Raw genomic sequence first — 27,713 nt, 5'->3', positions numbered from 1 at the left:
ATGTAGTAAGACCCTGAAGGGCATGATCATGGGTTTGTCTGACAAACTCAGGAGGAGATGGGATGTTCTCCTCCCATGCCTGCTGTTTGTCTACAGAGAAGTGCCAGAGAAGGGGGTTGGATTCAGCCCCTTTGAGTTACTGTTTGGGCACCCTGTAAGAGGCCCATTGTGCTTGGTGAGAGAGTCTTTGGAAAAGCCTCTCAGAGAGTCCAAGGAGAATGTGCTAGATTATGTGCTGGGCCTGCAGTCACGCATGGCTGAGTACATGAAGAAGGCAAGCAGGAACCTGGAGGCCAGCCAGGAGCTCATGAAGCTCTGGCATGATCAGAAGGCTACCATGCCTGAGTATCACCCAGGACAGCTGGTGTGGGTTTTGGAGCCCATGGCTTCTAGGGCACTTCAGGCCAAAGGGACTGGGCCCTATCCAATTCTAGAGAAAAAGGGTGAGGTCACCTACTTGGTGGACCTTGGCACCCCCAGGAATCCTCATAGGATCCTGCATGTTAACAGGCTGAAACCCCACCAGGACAGGGCAGACATGACCATGCTGATGGTCACTGATGAAGGGAAGGAGGAGGAGAGTGAACCTCTGCCAGACCTCCTGTCCTCAAATGCACAAGATGGGTCAGTGGAGGGAGTGGTACCCTCTCCCAAGTTGACAGACCAGCAACAAAAAGACTGCAAACAAGTTCTGGAACAGTTTGCTAGTCTGTTTTCCCTGACCCCTGGACTCACCAATTGGTGTGTCCATGAAGTTGACACTGGTGACAGGCTGTACAGGCTGTCTGACCAGGTCAAGGCCCACATCAAAGCTGAAGTGGCTAAGATGTTCGCACTCAAGGTAATTGAGCCCTCTGATAGTCCTTGGTCCAGTCCAGTGGTACTGGTGCCCAAACCTAATCCCCAAGGTAGGAAGAAGGAATTGAGATTTTGTGTGGACTACAGAGGTCTAAACGCAGTCACTAGGACTGATGATCACCCCATACCTAGAGCTGATGAGCTCATTGATAGGTTGGGGGCTGCCAAATTCCTGAGCACATTTGATCTGACCACAGGATACTGGCAGATTGCCTTAAGTCAAGGAGCTAAGGAGAGGTCAGCATTTTCCACACCAGAGGGCCACTTTCAGTTCAAGGTGATGCCCTTTGGCCTGAAAAATGCTCCTGCCACCTTCCAACGGTTGGTGAATAGAGTCCTGTCTGGGTTGGAATCTTTCAGTGCAGCTTATCTGGATGACATAGCTGTATTTAGTTCCACCTGGGAGGACCACCTGGTCCACTTGAAGGAAGTGCTTCAGGCCCTGCTTCACGCAAGCCTGACTATCAAGGCAAGCAAGTGCCAGATAGGGCAAAGCTCAGTTGTGTACCTGGGCCATCTTGTTGGTGGAGGCCATGTACAAACTCTCCAGCCCAAGATCCAGACTATCCTGGATTGGGAGGCTCCTAAAACCCAGACTCAGGACAGGGCCTTTCTTGGCCTGACTGGGTACTACAGGAGGTTTGTTCAGAATTATGGGACCATAGTGGCCCCTCTGACTGAGCTTACCTCCAAGAAACAGCCCAAGAAGGTCATTTGGACCCCAGAGTGTCAGAAAGCTTTTGACACCCTAAAACAGGCTATGTGTTCAGCACCAGTGTTACTGGCCCCTGACTATAGCAAGGAGTTTATTGTGCAAACAGATGCTTCAGAGGAAGGGATTGGGGCAGTGTTAGCACAAGTTAATGAAGAGGGTCAAGATCAACCAGCTGCCTTAATCAGCAGGCGACTACTCCCCAGAGAGAAAAGATGGAGTGCCATTGAGAGGGAGTCCTTTGCTGTGGTTTGGTCCCTGAAGAAGTTGAGGCCATACTTGTTTGGCACTCACTTCCGTGTACAAACTGACCACAGACCTCTCAGATGGTTGATGCAGATGAGGGGGGAGAACCCAAAATGGTTAAGGTGGTCCATTTCCCTACAGGGGATGGACTTCACAGTGGAGCACAGACCTGGGACTGCACATGACAATGCAGATGGCCTTTCCAGGTTTTTCCACTTAGCTGATGAGGACTACCAGGGTGTAGGTTAGTACCCATCACCTTTCATCTGGGGTGGGGGGCAGTGTAGAAAAGTCCTCCTTTTTGCCCTGGTCACCCCTACACTTTTTGGACAGGTACTGGTGGTTACTGACTCTTGGCTGTGCCCTGGGTACTGCTTACCAGTCCCAGGGCCAGTGCTCTGTGTAAAATGTATATGCAAATTAGGCTAATTGTAATTGGCTAAGTTAACCTGCCTATAAGTCCCTAGTATATGGTAGGGCATGTAGGTTTAGGGACCACAGCATAGGTAGTGCACCAACAGGTGCACTGCTGAGGTGCCCAGTGTCAGTTTAAAGGCAGGCCTGCCTTGCTGGCTGCTTTTAAATTAAAGTTATATGCAAATTCGACTTTGGAATTAAAAGTAGTTCCAAAGTCTTAAACTACTTTATTTTTACATATAAGTCACCCCTACGGTGTGCCCTATGTGCCCCTAGGGCTGGGTGCCATGTAACTATAAGCAGGGACTTTATAAAAATAGTTTTATAAGCCCTGGTGAGGTCAAAACAGCCAAATTAGTTTTTCCCTCATTGTAGTAAATGGCCTTCATAGGCTAGAATGGGGAGACGTTATTTTAATTTTTAAAGTATCCTTAAATGATGCATACCAAGAGTTGGTATCAAATTAATTGTTGTAATAAATCCCACAACTTCCAGTTGTGGGATTTAATATAACTTGTTCAGGTAAAGAGTTTTAAACTTTACCTGAAAAGTTGCCAATTTCAGCCCTGCATTGTTTTTGCTGCTGTGTTCTGATTGGCCAGTCTCTAGCACCCTGGCCAGGCTACCTTGATGAGGTGTGAAGTGGCCTGGCTTCACACAAAGGAATGTGCCTGTGGGAGGGAATCTCCCCTCAGAAGATGGTGAGGCAGGAAGGGGAGGGCTGCCAAACTGGTCTTTAAAGGCAGAGAAGGACATTTGGAGCAACCAGCAACACCCCCACATCCTGCAACCACAGACAACTAGGTGCCCCCTTGATTAGATTAGGAGAGGGGTGTGTTTATGATTTTTAGCCACACCAGTGGGTGGGCTCAGCCAGATGTAACCTCCAAAAATCTGATTCAGCCATGATGGATTTTTGGAGGATGTTGCCTGCTGGGATTGATTTTTGCCACACTTCCGAGGAAGTGGTGATCACAGGGGGAAGCACCCTGTACCTGATTGGAGAACCAGGGCCCCCCTGATTTTCACCCAGGAGCAAGGATAATACTGGCAGACTCGCACCCACACCTCAGATCCCCATCAAATTCCAACAAGGAAGAACCAAAGGAGAAGAAGGACTGCCCTGCTGGACCCCTGGCCAGCACCTGGAACCTGCACTCAGAAGGACTGCACCAGCTGCACACTTGGGCTTCACCACAAGAAGGACTTTGCCTGGCTTCAACTGGTTCAAGGAGGGACTCCCTGTTTGCTACAGGTGAAACATTGCTAACCAGAGTCCCCTGGGCCAATTCCTGAAGAAATCAACCAGCTGGCCACTGCCCAGTGGCCAAAAAGGAGTTTGCGCCAGGTGCATTCTGGGAGTTGTAGTCCGCACCCCCAAGGACCATCTCAGAACTTCTGGACCCTTGGGATGAGCTGTGGACCTCAAAAGAACCTTAAAAGGACATCTGGGAGAAGCCCTAGAAGTTTGGAGAACTTTTGTAAAAAAGCTCCATAGAGGGACCGACCCGCCGCAGCAACTCTAGCCGGCTTGCCTCAACCGTGACCCGTCCTGATTTGCTAGTTCGTCCCGGTAAAGAAAATCTCAGAAAAAGAGACTACCGCCGTGCAGAAGACCGCCAGAACACTGCCGCGGCCACGGTCATTCTGACCCACAACAGGCAAACCGCCAAAATACAGACATCCACAAAAGTCCGCCACACCAAAGGTCAGCGAGAAACTGGCGATGACCAAACCTCCACGTCACGCCAACAGAAATACGCCCATGCCAGCACGACCCACGAATCCTCGGGTGGTCTTTCAACCGCGGTATTCTATTGGCGGTACACACCACTGCGCTCAAAATACACACACTTCTACAAAACACCGCCACATTGGACATTTACAAATACACACACCTGAAACACATACACACACCACTCCCACACACACAATACAATATAAAACACTCACCCACATCACCCTCAAACCTCCACGCCAACAGAATCGTGAACACGCACAGAGAAAAGACATCCGAGCACCCAGACGCGCATTTTACTGTCACCCAGCAATATTAGCACGCACTTCACACAACACAACAATACACATCACCACACTTAGCACCACACAATCCACCCCACACATCACCCACACCACCCCAATGGGTCCGCAAAGACACCCCAGGTTTTCTGACGATGAACTCAGGGTCATGGTGGAGGAAATTGTACGGGTAGAGCCATAGCTCTTCGGGACACATGTGCAGCACACCACCATTGCCAGGAAGATGGAGCTATGGAGCAGAATAGTCGACAGGGTCAACGCTGTGGGACAGCACCCAAGAAATAGGGACGACATCAGGAAGCGGTGAAACGACCTACGGGGGAAGGTGCGTTCAATATTATCCAGGCACAACATCGCGGTGCAGCGGACTGGCGGCGGACCCCCACCTCCTCCCCCAGAATTTACAACATGGGAGGAGCAGGTCTTGGCGATCTTGCATCCTGAGGGCCTCGCAGGAGTATCTGGAGGAATGGATTCTGGTAAGTCAAAATTTCACTACTTCATCCCCCCACCCCACCTGCATGCCAACTCATACCCCCACCCTCACCCTCACCCCCATCACACCTACTCCTGCAAATGTGTCACCATCACAACCCACCCATCCCAACACCAAACCCTGCATGCGACCACAAACCATGGACACCCATCACCAAAGCATGCCCACTGCACATACCCATACACCCCCCCAAACCATCATCACTAAAGCCCCCACACAGGAATGCCAGCACTGGGGTACACGGGCACCCACCCATTGCACGCTATGGCACACACAGATGCAATAACCATACTTTTATACCACTGCAGGTCCCGAACGCCACGTCACCGCCCAGGAGGGTCCACAAATGTCCACTCCACCCCCAGAAGAGGCCCACACTGATGACAGCAACTCTGTCGACCTGGATCTAGATGACCAGCCCGGCCCATCGGGGACCTCGGGCCAGTCGGTTCCCCTCACCCAGTCACAGGCCTCGACAGACCTTCCCCCCTCTGGAAACACCCACCCAGCGGGCCCATACCTCTGTCCCCAGGACACGTCAATCAGCGGTGTGTCCACCACTACAGGGCACCCAGCCTAACCCACCACCCCAACAACAACAGGGACCTGGGGGCAGTGACAGTGGGCACACGGTCCAGGGGACAGAGGCCCAGGGAAACAGGGGAACTGGGAGGGCTGCTGTGCAACAGGGGGCGGACAGGCCAAGGGAACTCACTCTCCACGAGGCCCTCTCCTCCATCATGGGAGCATACCACCACTCCCAGGAGACGATGGCAACGGTACTGGCTAGGTTTCAGGAGATCCAGCTCCTGCAGGAGCAACAGTATATGGGGTTCAGGGAGGAACTACGAAACATCAGTTCCGCCCTGGCCACCATCGTAGGGGCTCTGAATCAGGTAGTCACCACATTGCGGGACCCTGTGGCACCACAAAGGGCCCCTCACACTAGCATGGAACAAGAACTGCCTACCACCTCTGCCGGCGCTAGTGGACAGGAGGCCCCGCCACAGGACCAACAGGCCACCACCACCCCACCCCCTGCAGAAAGAGAACCACCCCGCAAGCGGTCCCTGAGATCCAGGAAGAAGACAGAGTAAGATGCCAAGACCCCCGCCAGCAAAGGATATCTCCCTGATTGTCATCCCACTGTCCCACATTGTCACCCTGTCCACCCTTAAACTGCCCCTGCTCCACTTTCCAAAGGCATTTGGACAATGCACCTGTGATACTAATACTCTGGACTCTGCCATGGACATTCCTCCACCATCACCCCTCACCAATTTGCAACCACCCACCAATATAGAGCACTGTAATAAACACAGTTATTGCTCAAAACAATCAGGAGTCTGGCTGTGATTTGGAACAAATGTATTAGACATGACCGTGCCAAAATGCTGATTTACATTGTGATGACAACATACCAATGTCACACAGCTGTAGTCCATGGGGAAGCAAAGCAGATGTCACGCAGAGGGGCCCACAGCTCTGAAATCGGAAGGGAAAGTCACAACTCAGTTACCATACACTGGGGGAAAAGGTCAGACAGTAGAGAGGGAGTAGTCTTTAAGTAAATGTAATATGCCGGTGGGGATTCTTACCTGTGTGTCATTGAAAATACTGCTGTATTACTGTGTTCGTGTTCTCTATGTCGTCCTCTTTGGCTTCCTCGTCTTCACTCTCCACATGCTCCACAGCTGCTACAACACCACCATCTGGACCATCCTCCTGCAGAAAAGGCACCTGGCGTCGCAAAGCCAGGTTGTGAAGCATTCAGCAGGCCACGATAATCTGGCACACCTTGTTTGGTGAGTACAATAGGGATCCACCTGTCATATGGAGGCACCTGAACCTGGCCTTCAGGAGGTCGAAGGTTCGCTCGATCACCCTCCTAGTCCGCCCATGTGCCTCATTGTACCGTTCCTCTGCCCTTGTCCTGGGATTCCTCACTGGGGTCAGTAGCCATGACAGGTTGGGATAACCAGAGTCCCCTAATAGCCACACCCGGTGCCTCTGGAGTTGACCCATCATGTAAGGGATGCTGCTATTCTGCAGGATGTAGGCGTCATGCACTGAGCCAGGGAACTTGGCATTTACATAAGAGATGTACTGGTCAGCCAAACACACCATCTGTACATTCATGGGATGATAACTCTTCTGTTCCTGTACACCTGTTCACTCCTGCTGGGGGGGACCAAAGCAACATGTGTCCCATCAATGGCACCTATGATGTTGGGGATATGTTCAAGGGCATAGAAATCACCCTTCACTGTAGCCAAATCCCCCACCTCAGGGAAAACGATGTAGCTGCGCATGTATTTCAGCAGGGCAGACAACACTCTGGACAACACCTTGGAAAACATAGGCTGGGACATCCCTGATGATATGGCCACTGTTGTTTGAATTGACCCAATTGCTAAGAAATGGAGTACTGACAGAACCTGCACTAGAGGGGGATCCCTGTGGGTTGGCGGATTGGTGACATCAGGTCTGCCTCCAGCTGGGCACACAGTTCATGAATAGTGGCTCGGTCAAGCCTGTATGTCAGTATGACATGTCTTTCCTCCATTGTCGACAGGTCCACCAGCGGTCTGTACACAGGAAGATTTCTCCATCTCCTCGCATGTCCCAGCGGACGGTGCCTATGAAGGACAACAGCGAGCACAGAGTCAATCAACCTACAGGTACGTTCCCACAGCTTGCACATAACACGATTCCCAATGCATTGAATGGCTTGTATGAGTGTTGATGCAAGGCCTAGGTATGTATGACACAGAAGAAAGTAAGCCATGTGGGCCCTTGAAATGGTGGCTGCCTGACCTGTGAAGTGCGACAATGGGATGTGAGGTCAATGCGCTGGCGTGGCACACCGTGGCGGTAGGGGGTCGAAGACAGCGGCGCAAAGCAGCATTGGTTAACATTGAACCCTATGGGTCTCAGGAGCCAATGACGATGTGCGCCGGCCGTCGCGGTACGCACCGCCGCGGGCATGACCGCCATTTTCTATCTGCTTAATCACTCAATACCTGATCTTCCACAGGAGAGGACCTACACTGCAAGTGCTGCTGTGACCTCGGTCTGGAAGAGACAATGGCTCATGCGACTGGGGAAAGGGCCCCTGCCTTCACTGCTCAGGAATTTGAGAAACTTGTGGATGGGGTCCTCCCCCAGTATGCGCTACTCTACGGTCCTCCAGACCAACAGGTAAGTACACTGGGACCATGCTTTGTGGGCAATGGCTGTGTTGAGTGGGGTGGATGAAAGATGGTGGGGAGGGGAGTGATTGAGGCATGCATCAAACGACAGATGAGAGCATGTGCCACATGGCAAGGGTGGGGATGGGGGGCCACTCACATCGAGCATGCAGAAGGTGATGAATATTTTTCTCTTCCTGTACATGTCACATAGGTTAGCGCCCACCAGAAAATCGATATTTGGTGTGCCATCGCCAAGGACGTCCGGACCCTGGGGGTCCACCACAGACGGGGCACCCACTGCCGGAAGAGATGGGAGGACAGCCGACGCTGGAGCAGGAAGACGGCGGAGGCTCAGCTGGGGATGGCCTCCCAACGTGGGAGGGGTGCCAGTCGGACTTTGACCCCCCTGATGTCCCAGATCCTGGCGGTGGCCTACCCCGATTTGGATGGGCGCGTGAGGACATCACAGCAGACACAAGGGGGTGAGTACACTCCAATCCTGGTGACTTTGCGCGCAGTGGAGGTGTCTGGGTGGGGGAGGAGGGCTGTGGGTATCCCTAGGCCAGGGCGATTTCTGTAGGCTAGGCCCCTCCGTAAGGCATGGCCCTGTGCCCCCGCCCCCCACCTCTGTAGGGTGCCAAGTACAGATATTCATTGCCCTGTGTCATCTATGTGTGCAGATGTCGCCCATAGGCTTGTAGGCCATGTCCCACGGATTGCGTAGTCGACCCCAAGTGCGCGGCGTAGTGCAGGGTGCTTCTGTGTCTGTCCTGTCCGCCAACGGTGTCGCCAATGCATGCACTCAACATTTCTTTATTTTTCCCCACCCCCCTTTTTTATTGTCTTCCTGTTCATGTGTGCATTAGCATCATCAGGCGGAGGAGAAGTGGCATCGGAGCACGAGGGAGCTGCATCTCACATGGCCATGGCGGGCCATGCAACGGATTCGGAATTCACCAGTGAGACGGAGGGCGAGGGGAGCTCCACAGCGGGGACTCGTGCTGATGTCAGTGACAGCGGCTCGTCCTCTGAAGGGAGCTCCCTTGTGGTAGCGGCAACATCTGTGCCCCCCGCAACAACAGGTAAAGCCGCCACCCAGCGCACCAGCACCGCCCTCCCAGCAGCCCCTCAGCGTTTGCCCCGTGCCAGCTCACCCAGGAAGGTGGGCATCTCCTTTTCCCCAGGCACCTCAGGCCCTGCCCCTGTCACCCCTGCTGCCCTCAGTGAGGAGGTCATTGACCTCCTGAGGAAGCTCACTGTTGGGCAGTCTACCATTTTGAATGCCATCCAGGGTGTAGAAAGGGAGGTGCACCAGAGTAATACATACCTGGAGGGCATTCATTCTGGTCAGGCTGCCCTTCAGCGATCGTTCAACACTCTGGCCTCAGCACTGATGGCAGCCATTGTTCCTGTCTCTAGCCTCCCCCCTCCAACTTCCTCCACCCATACCCAATCCCCTGTACCTCTGCCTATCCCAGACACACCATCAGACCACCCAGCACACACCTCAACACCCAAGGGAAGCTCAGCCAGACATAAGCACCACACATCACACAGGCATTCACACAAGCAACATCCACATGCAGATATACCAACACCCACTGCCTCCACTGTGTCCCCCTCCTCCTCGTCTCCCTCCTCCCTCCCTGTCACGTCTCCATTCACACCTGCATGCACAACATCTTCAGCCACTACGTCCATCACCAGAACACCCACCAGAACCCCCTCACACGTGTAGTCACCACCCCCACTACCATTCACACGTCCCCTCCCAGTGTGTCTGTCACCCCCTCTTCCAAGCTACACAAACGCAGGCAGCCACCCACCCAACAGCCATCCACCTCACGACAGCCTCCAGCCCAAGCACCTGCACCCAAAGACACCAGACTGAAAACTTCTACAACCACAACCTCTTCCTCCACTCCCATACCCACTACACCTACCCGTCCCTGTGTTCCTAAAATGCTTTTCCTTTCCAAACTTGACCTCTTTCCAACAACTCCCCCACCCCGTCCATCTCATAGGACTCCAGTCAGCACCTCAGCCACCACAAAAGCGGGACCTGTCATGACAGTCTGCCATGGACTGTGGAGTCCCCCACCCTCAAGGGCAGCCAGTTCAGTACGGAGCCAAGGCACGGCCAGCCCACCCCTGGTAAAACATCCGAAGATTGGCAGTGGCCGGCGCGAGAGGCCGAAGACACCAGGGACCAAAATCCCTACCATGGCTCCGGCAGGAAGTGTGGTGCCAGCTGGCACACCGCCAAAGGTGGGGAAGGGTCACAGGCGAACAGGGAAGGCTGGGAAGGGCAGCACGCCCGACAAGACTGCCAGCAGCCCAGCTGGCCAGGAGGGCCCCGCCAGCCCCACCCCCGGTGGGCAGGAGGACACCAACAGGCCCGGTACTGCAGCCCAGGAGGGCCCCGCAAGCCCCATCCCAGGTGGGCAGGAGGACAACAACAGGCCCGGTACTGCAGCCCAGGAAGGCCCCGCAAGCCACACGACAGATGGGCAGGAAGGCACCGCCAACCACAGGTCAGGTGGCGAATGACCTCCACGCCATGGCCGGATCCGATGAGCTGGGCACTCATCCGAAGCACCGCTTAACGGGGCACGCCGTCTCAAGCACCGCTGAACTGGGCACCGCCGTCTCAAGCACCGCTGAACTGGGCCCTTCCTCTCAAGCACCGCTGCACTGGGCACCTCCGTCTCAAGCACTGCTGCACTGGGCCCTTCATCTCAAGCACCGGTGCACTGGGCACCGCCGTCTCAAGCACCGCTGAACTGGGCACCGGCGTCTCAATCAACGGTGCACTGGGCCCTTCATCTCAAGCACCGCTGCACTGGGCACCGCCGTCTCAAGCACCGCTGAACAGGGCACCGCCGTCTCAAGCACCGCTGGCCCATTGGCGGAAGTGGCAGGCCCGCATCTGTGTCCGGCAGGGCTGCACGAAGCACTCTGGGCACCAGTCCCCCTCCAGAACCAGTGGAGACTGTTTTCCACTTGTGAGACTGTGGCTTTGCACTCCCAGGATGTAACAGTGGGCAAGCCATCCACTGTAGAGACTTGAGAGACTGTGGCTTTGCACTCCCCAGGATGTAACAGTGGGCAAGCCACCCACTGTAGAGACTTAAGAGACTGTGGCTTTGCACTCCCCAGGATTGAACAGTGGGCAACCCACCCACTGTAGAGACTTGAGAGACTGTGGCTTTGCTCTCCCCAGGATGGAACAGTGGCCATGGAGGCCCCTCGTGGATCTGACGTCGTGGACTCATCTGGCTGAGGTGCCCCCCCTTCCCTTCCCCCTGAGGTGCCTGTAGTTTTGCTATCTGATGCCCCTGCAGTGTTCTCTCCGTTGGAGTCAGGTATCCTGTGTGGGCTTTGCCCATGTGATTGCCCAGTGGTCCACGAACAATGCCTGCTACAATGATCGGACTTGAAAATTTATGTATATAAAGGTTTTAGATGTGTGATATATTTTTAAGCCAGTGATACAATATATTCCAATGTTTAGAATCATTTCCTTTTGTCTTTGCATTCTTCTGGGGGGTTTGGGGTGGTAACTGTGATGTATTGCTATGCATTGATGTGTGTGTTGTAGTGGGTGAGGGTGGGGGTGGGGGTGTCGCGTATGTGTGTCCCCGTAATTTTTTCCCTCCCCCCTCCCCTGTGTCGTAGGTGCAGTACTCACCGTTGTCTTCTGCGCCGACGTTCGTGCTCCTGGTAGAGGAGCAGGAAGAGTATTGCTGGGAGTATGTGGAGTTCGGGTTCCATGCTGTCCAGATTCCTCGTGGGGTGTATGGAGGTGAGCGCTTTCCGTTTGAAATGGCTGTTTCCGCAGTGTTTTATCGGCGGGACTACCGCCCCGGAAAAGGTGGCGGATTGGTAGGTTGTGATAGGGTGTGCGGTACATTGACTCCCGCCTGTCTGTTGGCAGTGACCGCCGCGATGTTTGTTTGTCCCGCCGTGGCGGGCGGTGTGTTGAAGTGGCGGTCTCTGTTGGCGGTCAGAATTCCATTTTTTTTACCGCCAGACTGTTGGCGGTTTAGCCGCCGCTTTAACACCGACCGCCAGGGTTGGAATGACCGCCTAAGTGTGAAGGTAAACTTTTAACCGAGGCCTCCCGCGGACTGTAGCCGAGCAGGGCTCCATCGCGGTCGGCCTTAAATTTTGACTTTGCCCCGGTCGAGGTGCAACCAGATGACCCAATTGGCGCTTTTTGTTTCTAAGCGCTAAAAGAATAATAATTCTTTAAAAATTCACATCTCCGGTTCCCCTTATCCGATTTTATTCGTTTTGGTGTCATTTTAAAGATAAAAATATAATCTATTTTTATAAATTGGTTTTGGATTTTTAAACTGTTTCCTGTGACTTATTTAATTACTGTTTTGTGATATTTGAATGCTTTAAACTCTGTCTCCTAAGTTAAGCCTTGACGCTCGTTGCCAAGCCACCAAGGGTTGAGCTGGGGTTAATTTACTGAGGCCTAACTGGACCTTAGTGGAGGTTAGTGGCCTATTGCTAAGTGTAGGTACCTACCTGCCCTTAACAATAACCCATTTTCCAACAACCCCCTTGTGACTGCTGTGCCAGGATCCGTCACATGAGGGGGGTCAGTGCCTGATGGGTACCTCTTCCACGTTGGGAGGACTTCCCCAGTTGGGCTTCACTGATATTTTGCGCCCAGCGCTGCAGGTCCTCCCACCTCTTTCTACAGTGGGTGCTCTGCCGGTTGTAGACCCCCAATGTCCGCACCTCCTTGGCAATGGCATGCCAATGTGCCCTCTTCTGGTGGGCGCTGACCTAAAAGGGCGACACAGAAATGGAACACAGAGGTCAGGCACTTGCACGATAGGAACAGCTGGCTAATCGTCCACTATGGGATGGACAGTACTCTCAGACAGACAGGACAGTCGCACGCAGCATGCCATGCACCATGGCGCATGCAGACTCAGAGGTGCACACATATGTGCAATCAACACCATTCATTACACACACACAGTGCCCTCCCAACCCAGACTCACATGTACCTCTGGCCGTCCGTACAGTTTCACGTACAGGGGCAGGGCCCCGTCAACTAGCTTCTCCAATTCCTCCTGGGTGAAGGCCGGGGCCCTTTCCCCTGCAACACATGGCAGATCCATAGCCAGAGGCAGGCCACAGCAGTACACAGAGTGGAGTACCTGTCCGCACGAGATCAGAGAGTCAAGTGATCAAACGATGACGAACGCGCGTACGGTCTGCGGCGGTATGCACCGTCACCTCCGGCCACGATCAATATACACCAGAAATCCCCATTGGCATCCATGTTAGCAAATGCGGGTGCGAACAGCGGTGAACACCGCCTTATGCTGTGACATCAACCGCTAGTGTTATGAGGTCACTTCCACAATGAAAGGGCAGATCTACAGTGGGCAGACATTTTGCAATCACCTACACATCTAGAATTAATTACTACTCACAATGCAGGCCCTAATATCCACATGAAGCACCTAGGCCTCTGTCCATTCAGTATAGTAGCACACATGAGATAGTCTGTTCCCTCCTTGTGATGTACATGTATATCTGTCAGGTAGCAGTTATTGTTGAGACACTACAATGAACAATGCAGTGCACAAATGATGACAAGTGTGATTATGTATGTGTCTTCATCACTCCTTTTTGTAACTTATCGTAGGTGCTGACCCTTGTGGTGAGGAAGGGCACCATCAGTGTACAGACCACTTGTGGATATGGGGACTATGGTGGAGTGTCAGATCATAATCACTTACAGACTCACACGTGCAACTATTCAGGACCTTTGTGCATTACTGGATCCTGCAGTAACTCCTGGAAATCGTAATCAGCATGCCATTCCAAATGAAGTGCAGGTGCTCTCCGCAATCCATTTCCTGGCCACGGGCTCATTTCAAGTGACAGTGGGCATGGGTGCTGGTTTTTCACAGCCAATGTTCAGCATGGTACTGACAAGATTTCTGAATGCATTTGTCCGACACCTGCAGTCCTATGTGAGGTTTCCCCAAAGTACTGACCTACCTGCCATCAAGTCTGAATTCTATGCCTTTGCCAACATACCCCATGTCATAGGTGCCATAGATGGCACCCACATACCGATCATCCCCCCAAGAGTGAGTGAACAGGTGTACAGAAACAGGAAGAACTTTCACTCTATGAACATCCAATTGATATGTACTGCAGACTAGTACATTTCACATGTGAATGCCATGTTCCCAGGTTCAGTCCATGATTCCTTTGTGTTGAGGTAAGTGTGCCTGTCAGTAACTGACACATTGCTGAAAACCAGCCTGTCTGACTAAGGGTCATACCAATGATGAGTCTGTATTGCACCATTTGCTAGGTGATTTGGCTCCTGACACCAGTGAGGAATCCCAGGATGGATGCAGAGAGGAATTGCAATGAGGCCCATGTACATACTAGGAGGGTAATAGAGCGAACTATAGGTCTCCTGAAGGCTAGATTCAAGTGTCTACATATCTCTGGGGGTTCCCTGGCCTATGGACCTGATAAGGTGGGAGAATAGCGGTGGCCTGCTGCATGCTGCACAACGTGGCAGTGAGACATTCTATCCCAGTCCTGGAGGTGGATTGTGCTATAGGTCCTGATCAGCTACCTCAGAGAGGTGAGGAGAGTGATGGTGATGATGAGGAAGGGGAAGATGTCAATTCCAGGAACCAACTGATACAACTCTACTTCCAGTAACTGTGTGGGACTTAGGTCTGTCATTGGGGTTAGTGATTAATACTGTCAGTGTGCTCTGTCATATGGGGGGGTGGTAATGATAGGCGAAACATGGCCCACTTCTGCATGGAACTGACTGAAGATATACGCAATTCCTACTTGCCACCATTTGGGCACACAGGACTCCCATCATGCACAGATTCGACAATAAAGTTGTTCTCTGCCAGTTGCACCCATACTCCGCTTTGTTCACAATTTAACACAGGGGGCAGTGTTACAGGTGTGAAAAGTGTTTTATTGGTTGAAGTGAGTGAATTGTGCAATTTACAGTGATGGGAAGTCATAAGGGTGGGGTGTCCTCAAGACCAACATGGTGGCAGCCTTGTTGGTAGTATTGATGGGTCCATCTTGTCTAACAGTATTTCATATTGCCTCTCAGCAATGTGTGGTTGGTGATTGGGTGGGATGGTTGCTTTGCATTTGTTGCAGAGTTAATTGTTGGAGGAGGCCTTGTTCTTAGCTGGGGTTCCAGTGCCATATCGTGGCCTGAGGGTCCGTTTGGGTGCCTATTGTTGAGCTTCATGGGATGATATGGTAGGCCCTTTTGTTTCCTGTGATGGTAGTTCCTGCGATGTTTCTGCTGCTGGGGCGAGCTGATGCTGGTGGTCCAGTGCTGTTGTGGGGGCCTCTTGTCCTGTGTGGGTGTCAGACTGGTTTTTGACCAGCTGCAGCAGTACTCCTGCTATGGTGGCCATTGTGGCATTGTGCTCTTTCCAGTGCTCCATGGCCTGTTGGTGTTGTTTCTGCTGCATCCTCTGACTGTGCTCCAGGGTGGACACAATCTGTGCCAAACTGTCATGGGTATGTTGGTAGGCCCCCAATACCTCAGAAATCACGTCCTGGGCTGCTGCATCCAATCTGTGGCCTCCCCCCTGGCCCACTGCGACCCTTGCACTTGCCCTAGCCCCCTGTGCCTATGTACCCTGCACAGGTGTGGCAGTACCACTTGTACTGGGACCCTCGCCTTCCTGCATGTTAGGAGTGGGAGACTGTGGCCTCTGTACCTGTGTCACACCAGTCTGTGCCCTGGGTATGCTGGTGTGGGGACACCTGCCCTGGGCTGCTGGTCTTGACTGGGTGGTAGGGGTGGCAGTGGTTTCCTGGGTGGGGCTGCTGCATGGTGAGACTCCAGGACTGTGTGAGGGGCCTGCATGCTCATCAGCATCCAGGGATCCTTCACCAGTGTCCTGTGAGGTGTCTCTGTCTCCCTGGGGGGCACTGGCACTCCTTGTCCTGTCCGTTAGGGTTGCATGGGTGGTGGTGCCTGTTGGGGGACATAGACATGTCTGTTACATGTGCATGAATGTGTGAGGTGAACAGGACTGGGCTATTTTGTGCTGGTGTTACTTTCAGTGGCCTTCCAGGGTACCTTTGTGAGATTGACATTGCATTTTGCAACAGTGTGGGGTTGCATTGTGGTGGGGGTGTCGTTCCATTGTGGGTACGTGCAGGGGTGGGTTACTGTGCACAGGGGGAGAGATGTGGGCCTGTTAGTGGGTTTGTGGTCATGCAGGGGGGGGGATTTAGTGGCTGATGCCTGGGTGGGGGGTAGGCCCTGGTGGGTGTGGGTGGGGTGGGGTGGTGCATGCATTACAGGTGTGGTGGATATGGGGTAATTGTAGATCACTTACCTGAATCCATTCCTCCAGTGAGTCCCACTGGGTGCAGGATGGCCAGTACCTATTCTTCCCAGTCAGTGTAGTTGGGTGGTGTTGGTGGTGGTCCTCCCCCAGTCTTCTGCACTGCAATGTGGTGCCTTGATGCCATGCCCCGCACCTTCCCTCGCAGGTCGTTCCATCTCTTCCGGATGTCGTCCCTGGTGCGTGGATGGTGTCCAACTGCATTGACCTTGCTCACAATGATCTGCCACAGCCCCATTTTCCTCGCAATGGATGTGTGCTGCACCTCGGCCCCGAATATTTGCGGCTCCACCTTCAAGATTTCGTCCACCATGGTCCTTAACTCCCTTTCGGTGAAGCGTGGATGTTTGGGGGGGACATGGTGAGTGTGGGCAATGGTGTCGGGACTGGGAACAAGGTAGGGGTGCTCTTCTGTGGGTCGGTGTGCGTGTCCTGTATGCTGGCGTTCGCTGTCTGGCTCTGGTGCTCTTCGTCTTCTTGTCCTGCTTTCGTTGCAAGGGATTGTGGGGTATGCTTGGGGTGTCTTATGGAGTTCTGGATGTGTGTCAGGTGTGTGGGTTCACACAACTAGCCAATGTGTGCACTTCTTGCTGTTGGGTCCACCTGCTGCCCGTGGCGGTCCCAGCCGCCAATGGTTGTCCGGCCTCCTCTGTCCGCCGAGGTGATTTGTGCATCATTATTTGGAGGGCGGTATGTGGGTGTGCTTGGCAGTGGTGGGGTGGGGTGGGGAGGTCTGGGATTCCCACCAACAGAGTCATGGCGGGGAGTGGTGGACTGGTGATTTTTGGCGGAGTTGGGATTTTCGTTCATTATATGGCGGGCTTCCATTCACCGCCAATGCCGGGATTCTGTCCACCGCCACCACGGCGGTCGGAGGTCTTTCACGCCATGTTCATAATGACCGCCTAAGTCAAAAAGTAAAAACTTTGACCAGGGCAATCAGCTTAATGTATCTGACCTTTTCTCCATTGTAGTCAGCCTGAAATTGGGCCTACGTCCTAGTCAACCATGAACAGTAATTTCTCATAGTGACTTTACTACTTCTTGATGATTTTTGCATCAGAACTATGAAAATTCAGATCACTAGTTCCCCTTACCCATTATTGATGATCTTGGTGTCTACATGTTCATTAAATGTTTCTCTATGTTCTAAAATTTATTTGGGAGTTTATATTGTGTTGTTTTCTTACCTTCAATTGTGTTGTTTGTTGGACTTTGACTTTACCCAATAGAGTTGCTCTCTGTCACTTCATGCTATTGGCATTTTGGGGTATGATACCTCCTTTTACAGCGGGCTGGTATTGCCACGAATGAAGGATTATTTTACATTAAAAAGTACACATAACCATCACACTTTGTGACATTCATTTATTTTGCTCATATATGCAATGCAATCATCACCAATACCACAATCACAAACATACACACCTCCACCAATACCACACCACTATCAATTTTACCAGTTCAACACCAGCACCAATTCCACACCACCAGCTGTGTCCCTTGAATCTCAAAGATAGAATATTGCTGTATAGAAATATTGATGACAAAATCTTGAACTCAAAAAATTGAAAGGTAAGTAAGTATAGATGTTCTAAATCTAATTCCACATATATGTACTTTGACCATATATATCTTCATATGTGGATTCAGATGTGGAGTTAAGATGAGTAAATCTGTACTTTTAAATGTTTAAATATTTTGGTCTCTGATCATTTGTTGACAATGTTCTTGTATCACAATATTCATATCCTTGATAGTCAGTAATACAATCACACCAACACCATACCACCACCAGAGCTATGCCACAACCTACACCAAAATACAACCATAGCAATACTAACAATGATACCAATCCTACCATGCAGCTTCAAGTAATGCCACCACTTATATCAACATCACAAGCAAAACCATTGTGATTAATACCACCACCTCCCATACCACAATACCACTAGTAAGTATTAGCAAATCTATGTGATCTAGCTCTAATGTGCTATAAAGTAAACATTTCTGCATACCTATGTTTGCAAGCCTTTTCAATCAACACACACCTGTTCATTTGGCCAAAGCTTGTTTCATAAAAGTATTTTGTGATGGTATGTGGCAAAGTCATGTAATCATTTTCGCCAAAAAGGAATCATAACTTAACTTCTGTTTCTTCTGATATTAAGAGAGGTGGTGGTTACTTCTTCCCTAAATATTACAAAAATTGCAACTGGAAATTATCAGAAAAAGCTTCCAGTGCAGTTTGCCCCACTGCCCTGATCATTTAGAGTCCTGTTTTCACAAAGAGAAATGCAACTGAAGCCTTTTTCTAAACTGGGATTGAATTAGAAATTGTAACTGGGAACATATTTCCATAGGATGTCAGTCACAATCTTATGCCACAGAATATAGGGAGTGCTTTCTATCCCAATTATGCTGTCATAATTTAGAGGAGTACAGAGGCTGTAAATGTGAGTACAAGACAGGAGATTCACATTAATACTTACAAATTCTCTTTTAATAGCCCACTGTGCTGTAAAGAATCACTGCCTGACAAAATATTCCCATTGTGGGACCGAGGTAAATCCCCTGTCACAACAAAATGATTTTGTTACTCATTTGGTAAAATGCAGCCTATATTGCTGTCATAAAGTATGAGGGGATGCTTAAGAGTGCTGCAGAAGGGACTTGGAGTCCCAGGGAAGAAGCGCCTGGAGGCACCAATGTGCAATGGCGGAGGAGGCTAGCACACCTCCTTTCAGCACCTTAAAGCACGACACAGGTTTCTCCTCTCTAGGGGACGCTTAGGAATGCTGCAGAAGGGACTTCAAGTCTCAGGGTGAGCTGCGCCTGGAAACACCAATGTGCCATGGGGGAGGAGGCTGACACACCTCCTTTCAGTGCTTCAAAGCGCAACACAGGTTTCCCCCGCTCAGTATGCAAGTGGGCTGGGTCATGGTGAAGTTTGGGCCAAGGGTGCACCTGTCCTGCCCCCGTCAGGTCCAGCAAGAGCTGGGACAGGGCAACCCCCTTCCCCTTGGTTTTTCGTGTATGAGCTCTCTTTGATATACCGGTTAGTCTGTTTGGTCATCTACCTGACAAAGCTCCTGTGACAGTTTCCTTTGCTGCCTTTTTCTGTGGCAGACATTTCATTTTTTCTCCTGCTAGGCTGTTCATGGACTCAGGGCTTATGCCTCATTATGGGGAAACATAAATTGTGCACTTCTAACCTGCCCCAGAAGAAACTTCATCATGGATGATTTTATTTCACATGCACTGGTTGTGACAGACAAGCAGATAGAACTCGCTGAGAGGAGACTGTCCATTGTCTCAGCTAAACCTACCTGCCCTTACCTGCTTCTCCCAGGGCCCAGCCGGCCATCACAGGGATTTCATCATCTGGAGGACAAGAGGGCAATGGTACTCTTATTCCAAGGTATCATCTGTCTTGCGCTAGCTCTACCACTTTGACTACACCTTGACTGTCCTTAATGTCGCCAGCCCCCTGCAATGCGCAAACAGAATGGCAAGCAGCCCAAACCTACAGCCTTATTGCCCACCCACCAGCCTATGCCTTCTGGCAATCCCAACTGCGCTTCAAACAATGCACTCCTGACCTTGGGTGTAACAACCAGACTAATGACCTGACTGAAGCTTTGAAATCTGCCCTGACCACAAGTCTCTTGCCCTTAATGGACTGCTTGCCTTCCTTTGAAAGTATGCTATCTGAGCTATCTGATGCCATGGCCATGGGAACCGGCACTGGCATCAGATCCAGGTAAGCTAATAAGTCTGTTTCTGTTATCACAGCTCCACAGCCAGCTGTCTCTGTAAATGCAGCTTTGGCCTTACTTAGCTGTATTCACCGCCACCTATTCCAATGCAACCTAGACATTTCCATGGTGATGCTACATTTTATCTCGTCAGTGATTGTTTGCACCCCTTGGAACCAACTGCTGCCAATCTGCAGGATTTGGACCATCGATCACCTGGTATGACTCATAGAAAGGCAGGCTGTGATGCTGTTTTTAACCTACCTCCTGCTGCCTGGCCATATGTCCTTATCGTAGCCAATGTCCTGAAGCTAAAACTACAGACTACCAAATCTCAGAGCAGCTGATGATCAAGGCCACCCATTGACTAAATCAACATGTTCAATATAATCTCAACTTGCTCCTTGAAGTTCTGTTCGCTCGTAGATTTCCCCGGATAGTGTTAATAAGAAAGAAATTTGAGGGGGATTGTGTCATCCTTAATTTTGCCAAGCAACTGGTTGCTGAGGAGTTGATTTGTTCCTCATATATGGGTCTTGCCAAGCAGAGTGACATGAAGGATCTACCCACGGGGTATTTTTATAGGACATTGGGCCCCAGGGCTGGGCCCCCAAGAGAGCTGTGTGCTGCAGACCTGCCACAAAATGCCTCCTTCTCCTTACCTGTTACCATTCATTTCTCTGCCCTGGCTGGCTCCTGCAGTAATGACGGACTGGAGAGTTCTTCCCTTGAACGACCCAAAGGTCCTAAAGTTGTGGAATGTCCTGCCAATGGCCCTGACTTTGTTTCACCTTGTAGGGCTATTGCTCCACCCTCTACGACTGTCCAGCACTATTGGGGAGGTGTGGACCCTGAGCCTCTCTTAACATTGTCAGACACTATCCTAGGTGTCAAAATGTTGAGCTGGAATGTGGCAGGCCTCCCTGCCAAAGTATGGGTTGTGTCTTTGCTGAATTTTGTTTTCTCTTATAATATTGTGTTTTTACAAGAGACCTGGGCCAAAAAGGAGCTTTCTTGTCACTATTTTGCTTGTCACTCAATATCCTCTGTTTCCTCAGGAATGGATAGGGCCCGGACTGGGTTGGCAGTTTCGTTTAAAGCTTCTTTTGACTGCAGTATTGTTCCAATTCCCATATAAATAGGCTAATTCAAGCACTCCTGGTAAAGTGGACAAAGTTGTTCATATTTAGGTTAATTGATTTTTAAAATTATAAATTTTCCTTTAGGCCCAACCCTAATTGTGTTGCCCTTTTTGATTTTATTTGAGATTTGGAATCCAGCCACATTTCTCATGATGGTAGTTTACACATTGTCCTGGCTGGGGATTTTAATGCTAAATTGTGCTCAGGAGAGTGGGTGCTGATTTTGATGCTTCTCCCCGTGGTTTGACTCCCTTGGATACCTTGACCCACCCCTGTGACAGCAGAGGTTAGTTGCTACTTGTGCAATGTTTCTTCTCATTGTTTAACAGTTCCTACTTATGTTGGAGGAATAGGCTACTCCATCATCGACTACATCTTTGTTAGCAGGAGTTTTTAGGCTGCAGGTTTGGTATGCATGAAATTGCTTTGGGGGGGTCCAACTTCTACCACGCCATGATAGTTTTGCACAGGCTCTCATTACTCTAATGAGACTACTGGATTTGAGCTGCAGAATTGCCTGCGGTGTGGGAGAATGAGTCTTAGCCCACTACAGGTGACAATTGTCGCTCTAATCAGGGTTTTGCTCCAGCTAAATAGCAGTGCCTCATCTCTATCCAAGAGCAGGGATGATTGGGCAGTCGAGTGCATGATACAATTGTTTCCTCAGGGAAATCGTTGTGACTCAGGTCTCACCCGTTTCTCTCAGTTACATTAGTCTCACATACACAATGATGAACAGAGGCAGTATATGTTTCCATATAGCTTTAATGAAGCGACTGCATCTCAAATAGCAAAGCATGTACTGCAATAACCAGGACAATACAGCATGACAGAATTAGAATGGTGACAAGGAGAGTGAAGCTTAGAAATAACGCTACCATATTGTCACTAAAGTCAATGGACTAATCCCTACCTAGGTTATGATAGAGCACACCATGTTAAGCTCTACTTCTGCCCTTCAGGTTCCCCTGGAAAGACATCATCCCACATACCTGAGCAAAGCCCTGAAGTCTGCATAAGTCTGCATAAGCAGCTGTAGTGAAGTGTTCAGCAATCAGCATACAGTCATGGTCCTCTGGCTGGAATCTCCCTCTTACGTGTAAGGGACAAGGAAGTGTTTGCATAATAAAACAGCTGATGTTCTGGGAAAATGTCCCTACATAAGGATGTGTGTTTTTCTATGAATACAACATTTTTATCACATTCACCGGCAACCTATCTTACTACAGCCTTGATCAAAACACAGAGCGAACAAGAATGTCTTGTTCGAGAACGTAGTGCTGGCGTAAGCGAAAACAGCTAGACAGAGAGAAATAAAACAAGACCGCAAAAGTGGCTATTGTTAAAATATTAAATGAAGCTGAATAAAATATATCTAGGTTAAAGTGCACAGCGGCAGGCCTAGTGAGATAAAATAATGTGCATGGAGCTATAACTAAAATGGCTACACTACTATGGGTTATGGTTGGCCTAGAAGTTGGTAAATATGCACAATGTTAAGCACAGAATTTGCATGGAACAACTGGGATGGCTTTTTGCTTGTTTGCATTTATCTTACCAATCTGTTAGCAGCAACCATGATTTTGACCTTTTAGGGTCTATTATCAAGAGTATCCTGTTGAAGCTGATCCCCCTCCTATTCATCAAGTTCATTCCTGGTTTGATTCGAACTGCAGGGAGGCTAATAGATGCTTAATGCAGACACTGAAAGCAACCCCACGGGTACTGTTGGAAGACTTATAAGATAGCCATTTGCAGAAGGAAGGCAAAACTCAATGAGGAGGTCTGGAGCACCTTGGCCATGACCTGTAGAACAGGCATCACCGGTTTATATTGACATACAGCCAATCATAATTAGATGATCAAAACCAACACTAATCGGTTTTGCAATAACATAAGCGCTGATTCCTGTGTTGGGTATTTTAAACAGGTCTACCATACAAATGATTGCACTGATCCTGCCATGCACCTACGTTCTTTCTTGCTTGATATGGAGTTTACGGTTGAAGAGGTGGCTGGAGCAATTTGCAACAGCCCAACACACAAAGCCTCGGGCCTGAGGGTATTCCCTTGGATTTATACAAACTGGAGGTGGATATGAGGGCCCTGATTATAATTAATGATGTCAATATAGCCTATCATGTTCAGCTTCCTGGGAGATGGTGTTCCACCATCATTGTTCCTATTTTAAGAAGGGGGATAGGGCTTCCCCTTGTTGATATAGGCCTGTATCCCTTCATGATTCCACTGTCAAGTTAATCTGCAGAGTTATCTTGGACAGCGTCCTGTCCTGGGCCTCGGACAATAGCATCATTACCGACGTTCAATGTGGTTTCAGACAAGGGCTGGGGACCCGGGAGCAATGCCTTAATCTCTATCTCCTTATCAGAAAAAAACTGTGGCCAAATATGGGTACTTGTACCTTGCTTTTATGGACCTGCATGCGCTTTAGCTAGCCTAATCAGGTTCAAACTTCGGGAGGTTCTTCTTTGTCTAGGTCTTGATCCCAGCCTGGCTGCCTTCCTACGTGCCCTCCATCATGACTTGAGTGGTTGTGTTAGATTTGGGCAGGAAAGCAAAAGCAGCAAGAGTTTTGGGCTTATTTGTTTTGACTGTCTGCATTATGTTGTGTACTTTGTGTTCCCGCCCTTTGACTCTCTTTTTAGCTTATTAATGCCAACGTGGCTTCATGTTATTTTTGGCACTTTATATTTATGGATGTTCCATTTTATGTGTCCTGTTACTGGGGCTCAATAGTGGCTTTATTTGCGTCCTATACTGTCTTTTTTATCTATTGAAAGTATTTTGTATTTTAAGATGTAATTATGCTTTTACGGACCAATCTAAGAGCCAATGAAATATATGAATATATTCAACATTTTTGCACTAAGATCACTAGCTTTTTCCATGCATTGCTCTCTTTTTTCCATGAGGGGACTCTTTTCTAGTGCGTTAAGACGTTTTTTTCTGCGATCCTTGACAATTCTGCTTTTGCGTACAGTTCATTTCTCAAATACCCCTGTGGTTTGATCGTTCTTAAATTTCAAGCCCACCGCTATGGTTTCTTTTACATATGTTGGTGCATGGTAATTACAAACCATATCCTGCCCCCTTGCGAAGTAAATCATTGCCATATGTGTTTAATTCCTCTGCAGTCTGGAGACTATTGGCCTGGTCGCCCAGATGGGCACAGTCAAACTTGAATTAACTCAAGATATCAGTTACAAATAAAAAAAAAATCCAAACAACATGTTGTAACTTTTTGAAACAGAGGGTGTGTTCCATGTTCTACGAAGGTCCCACTAAAACACCAGAAACATTTTTGGGGGATTCAATTAGGCGTTTTAGTTACATTTATTTGAGGTACATTAATGGAGTACAAAAGTAAACGCAAAGAAAAAACATGCTAATTTTAGAAAGCGATTTTCACTCATAGCCGTTTAACATGAACAGGCTGGCGGCCGGTGAGGTTTAATATGTAAAATTCATTGCACGTGAGCCACGACTTTGTAGAGGGATAGATAAAATAAGCTGGGTGGGTCATGTTATTTTGCACTGAGGTGCTATTAGCCTCGTATGAAATAGTGTATATGTGCTATTGTGCTCTGTTTGTTTCCACTGGACAACACTGTTTTGCAGAAGCAAAAGTAATTGTTCTTATTATACATAGGTTGAGCTTAAAAAATGCCGACGTAGTACACAAGCAAACTACCACTTCATTGGTTTTATTGATACCACCCAATAATAGCTATTGGAAAGCGTTACATAGGAGTTTTGAAATATCAATAACCTCACTATTAACCAAGGTTCCAAAACGATTGTCAGCTAACGATCAGATCTTCAGTTTACCCTTTGGGCACCATAGAATACCCCTAGATATTTAGCACTCCTCAGGGTTATGTTTGAAAGTCATAGAAATGAGACCCTGGCGGTTCTGGACTAGTCCAGCGTCCCATTCCAACCTTGTCCTGGTATGACGCTTCTGCATGCACTCTTTTCATGTTTGCCAAGGACGTGCTCTAGCCCTACTCTTTCTTATTTTAGAAAAATGTATATTTGACCACTTAGCTATACATTTAACCTGAAAGAGTATCTACGTACTTCTTAGCTAGGTTGACATTTTTTAAATTATATTAGTGAATCTGTTTTTAGCAAAATATTGCACTTTAGACCATTTTTTGACAGTATTGAATTTTATCTTTCATTAAAAAAAATATGATAATCATAATAATAATACCCGTATCTGAATTTTATTAAGTAACGAGCACTCTGCCTGAAAACGTTATTTGTCGCCGCTCTTAATTAAACGAGAATGAGCAGGTTTTAGACTAACCAGAGATTAATATGAAATGTGTTACTTTATGCGTTATGCTTTTATGGTCTTTTGTGAACGAATAAAGAACGTTTGACTGACTGACTTAGCTATCTATTGATTTGGGAGATGTGTCTTTTTAGTAAGTGATGTAGCTTTAATTTAAACAAAAATTTACAAATTCAAAAAATGTAGTCTTGTCCACCCCTCTCCCAAAAACCCAGCCTATAGGCAAGACATTTGTGGTGGATTTTGGAGAGTTTAGCTATACATGTACACGCACAGATCTGTTGCAAGTTTTCGCTTGCACCCGTTCTTCTCTTCTCTGAGCCTGCTTGAACTTTAATGTATTCAAAATGATTTACAGTTGTGAATTGGCACCATCATAGCATGGATGCCTACAATATGCAACGGATTACCACCATTGTACCATGGCATGCAGGCTGCTGAGCATTACCTCCTGTGTTCCTAGGCAGAGCCAGCATATTACAAGGGATTACAATCATTGTACCAGCGTTGTGTCAGAATTTACCGCCATTGTACCAGTGGTAATACATAAGACTGGTTTCAGGACACAGTGGGCGACCGTAATTACCGTCCGAAGTTAATAAACAAGACAGCACAAGTGAAAAACAAAAAGCATTGGGGGCGTCTGAAAATGACTTCCTTGGATAGTCACCTCTTTTTGTGTCAGGCAGACAGCCTTTTGTTCGTGCATTAACACGCTTTTAAATGAATAACGCAGGTATAACTGAGTCCAAAAGCAGTGCTTGTCTGCTTACGGCCTCTCTACGAGCTGCAAGGTGAATTGTGATCCAGAAGGTACCGTTACTGCACATATTTCAATTATGAATTTTGTGATAAATATCAGCAGGTTAAAATTGCAGATCTACATCGATAGAAAATGCCCTGTAGGTACCAGCACGTGGATTTTGGTGCTGTACACACCATAATCTGCATGTTATTCCACAGGAAGTCCGATTTGTCTGATATTTATTGCATATTCCGAATCAGGGGCGTTTGTTTTTATCAGGTTCAATAAACATCTCACAATTTACGGAGCACCTTGTAACGAGGTCTTTTGACATGCTTTTAAAATTACTATTCGTACATCTTGCCATTCATGTATCATAAATGTTCCCTTTTTAACAGTGAGTACTACAGTCTTGCCAGAATTTAAGGGTAGCCAACCCTGTCAACATGTTAGGAAGAATCAACCTGCAATAATATGAACCAAAAGAAATGAAGATAAACACTAAAGGCCTGTGTTTATGCTGCAGAGGCACCTATTGTAGGCACTTAAAAGCACACACTTCTGAATCACTGGCAATTCCATAACCCATTCATAGTGTCAACCTCGTCCCAGCCGTAGCTGAATGAGGTGACCTCATCTCTTCACACATAGATTACCACATATATAAGCCTTTGTGCATACCTTTTCCATATCTATTGCTGATTTACTGCATAAATGGCCCCTCACCTCGAACCTTCTCTTGTTTGTCCTTCTGTCCTGCGGTACGATGCCACATATTTCTTACATTATTTAGTGTGCTCTTACATGTTTGTATTTGTTATTGACATGCAGAGTGAGCAGTTCTCATTTCTCTCCTCTTGATTTCTCGTTGCCCTCCTACCGAAGATGCTTCAGAAGGTTTAGGGGGAGAAGGTTATGGTTGTATTAATATAACCTTTTGGGAAAGGACCTCTTGGTTCGCTCTCTGGACAAATGTGTCCAGGAGGGAATACCTTCAACTACCATTCAACCATCTCCATTTTAGTACCCAACCCTACTGTTCCTCCAATAGCAACACCTAAGGTTGACGTCTTGTTTGTTGAGAGGTTAAAGCTGGAACACTGGATTATTCATAGGAGGTTTCTTTTGAGATTCATTCTTAAGGACACATCAATCCTCGAATCATAAGAAACACTGGGAATCATTTAAAAGTGGTGTTTGGCAAGGCTTTTCAATCCAGAGTTGTTTGACCCCTTTCAAAATTCTGGAGTTTTAAGGGATGGTTTCCGTTTGGGTTTGGTCCCTGCTACTCCCACTTCTCAATGGCAAGTTGTATAGGCATTCCGTGAATGTTCTGATGACTTATCCAAAGTATTTCCTTAGAGATGAGGTTGCTCAAAAGCTTT

This window comes from Pleurodeles waltl, chromosome 8, assembly GCF_031143425.1.
Source record: "Pleurodeles waltl isolate 20211129_DDA chromosome 8, aPleWal1.hap1.20221129, whole genome shotgun sequence".
Lineage (NCBI taxonomy): Eukaryota > Metazoa > Chordata > Amphibia > Caudata > Salamandridae > Pleurodeles > Pleurodeles waltl.
Note: the sequence above shows the minus strand (reverse complement) of the source record.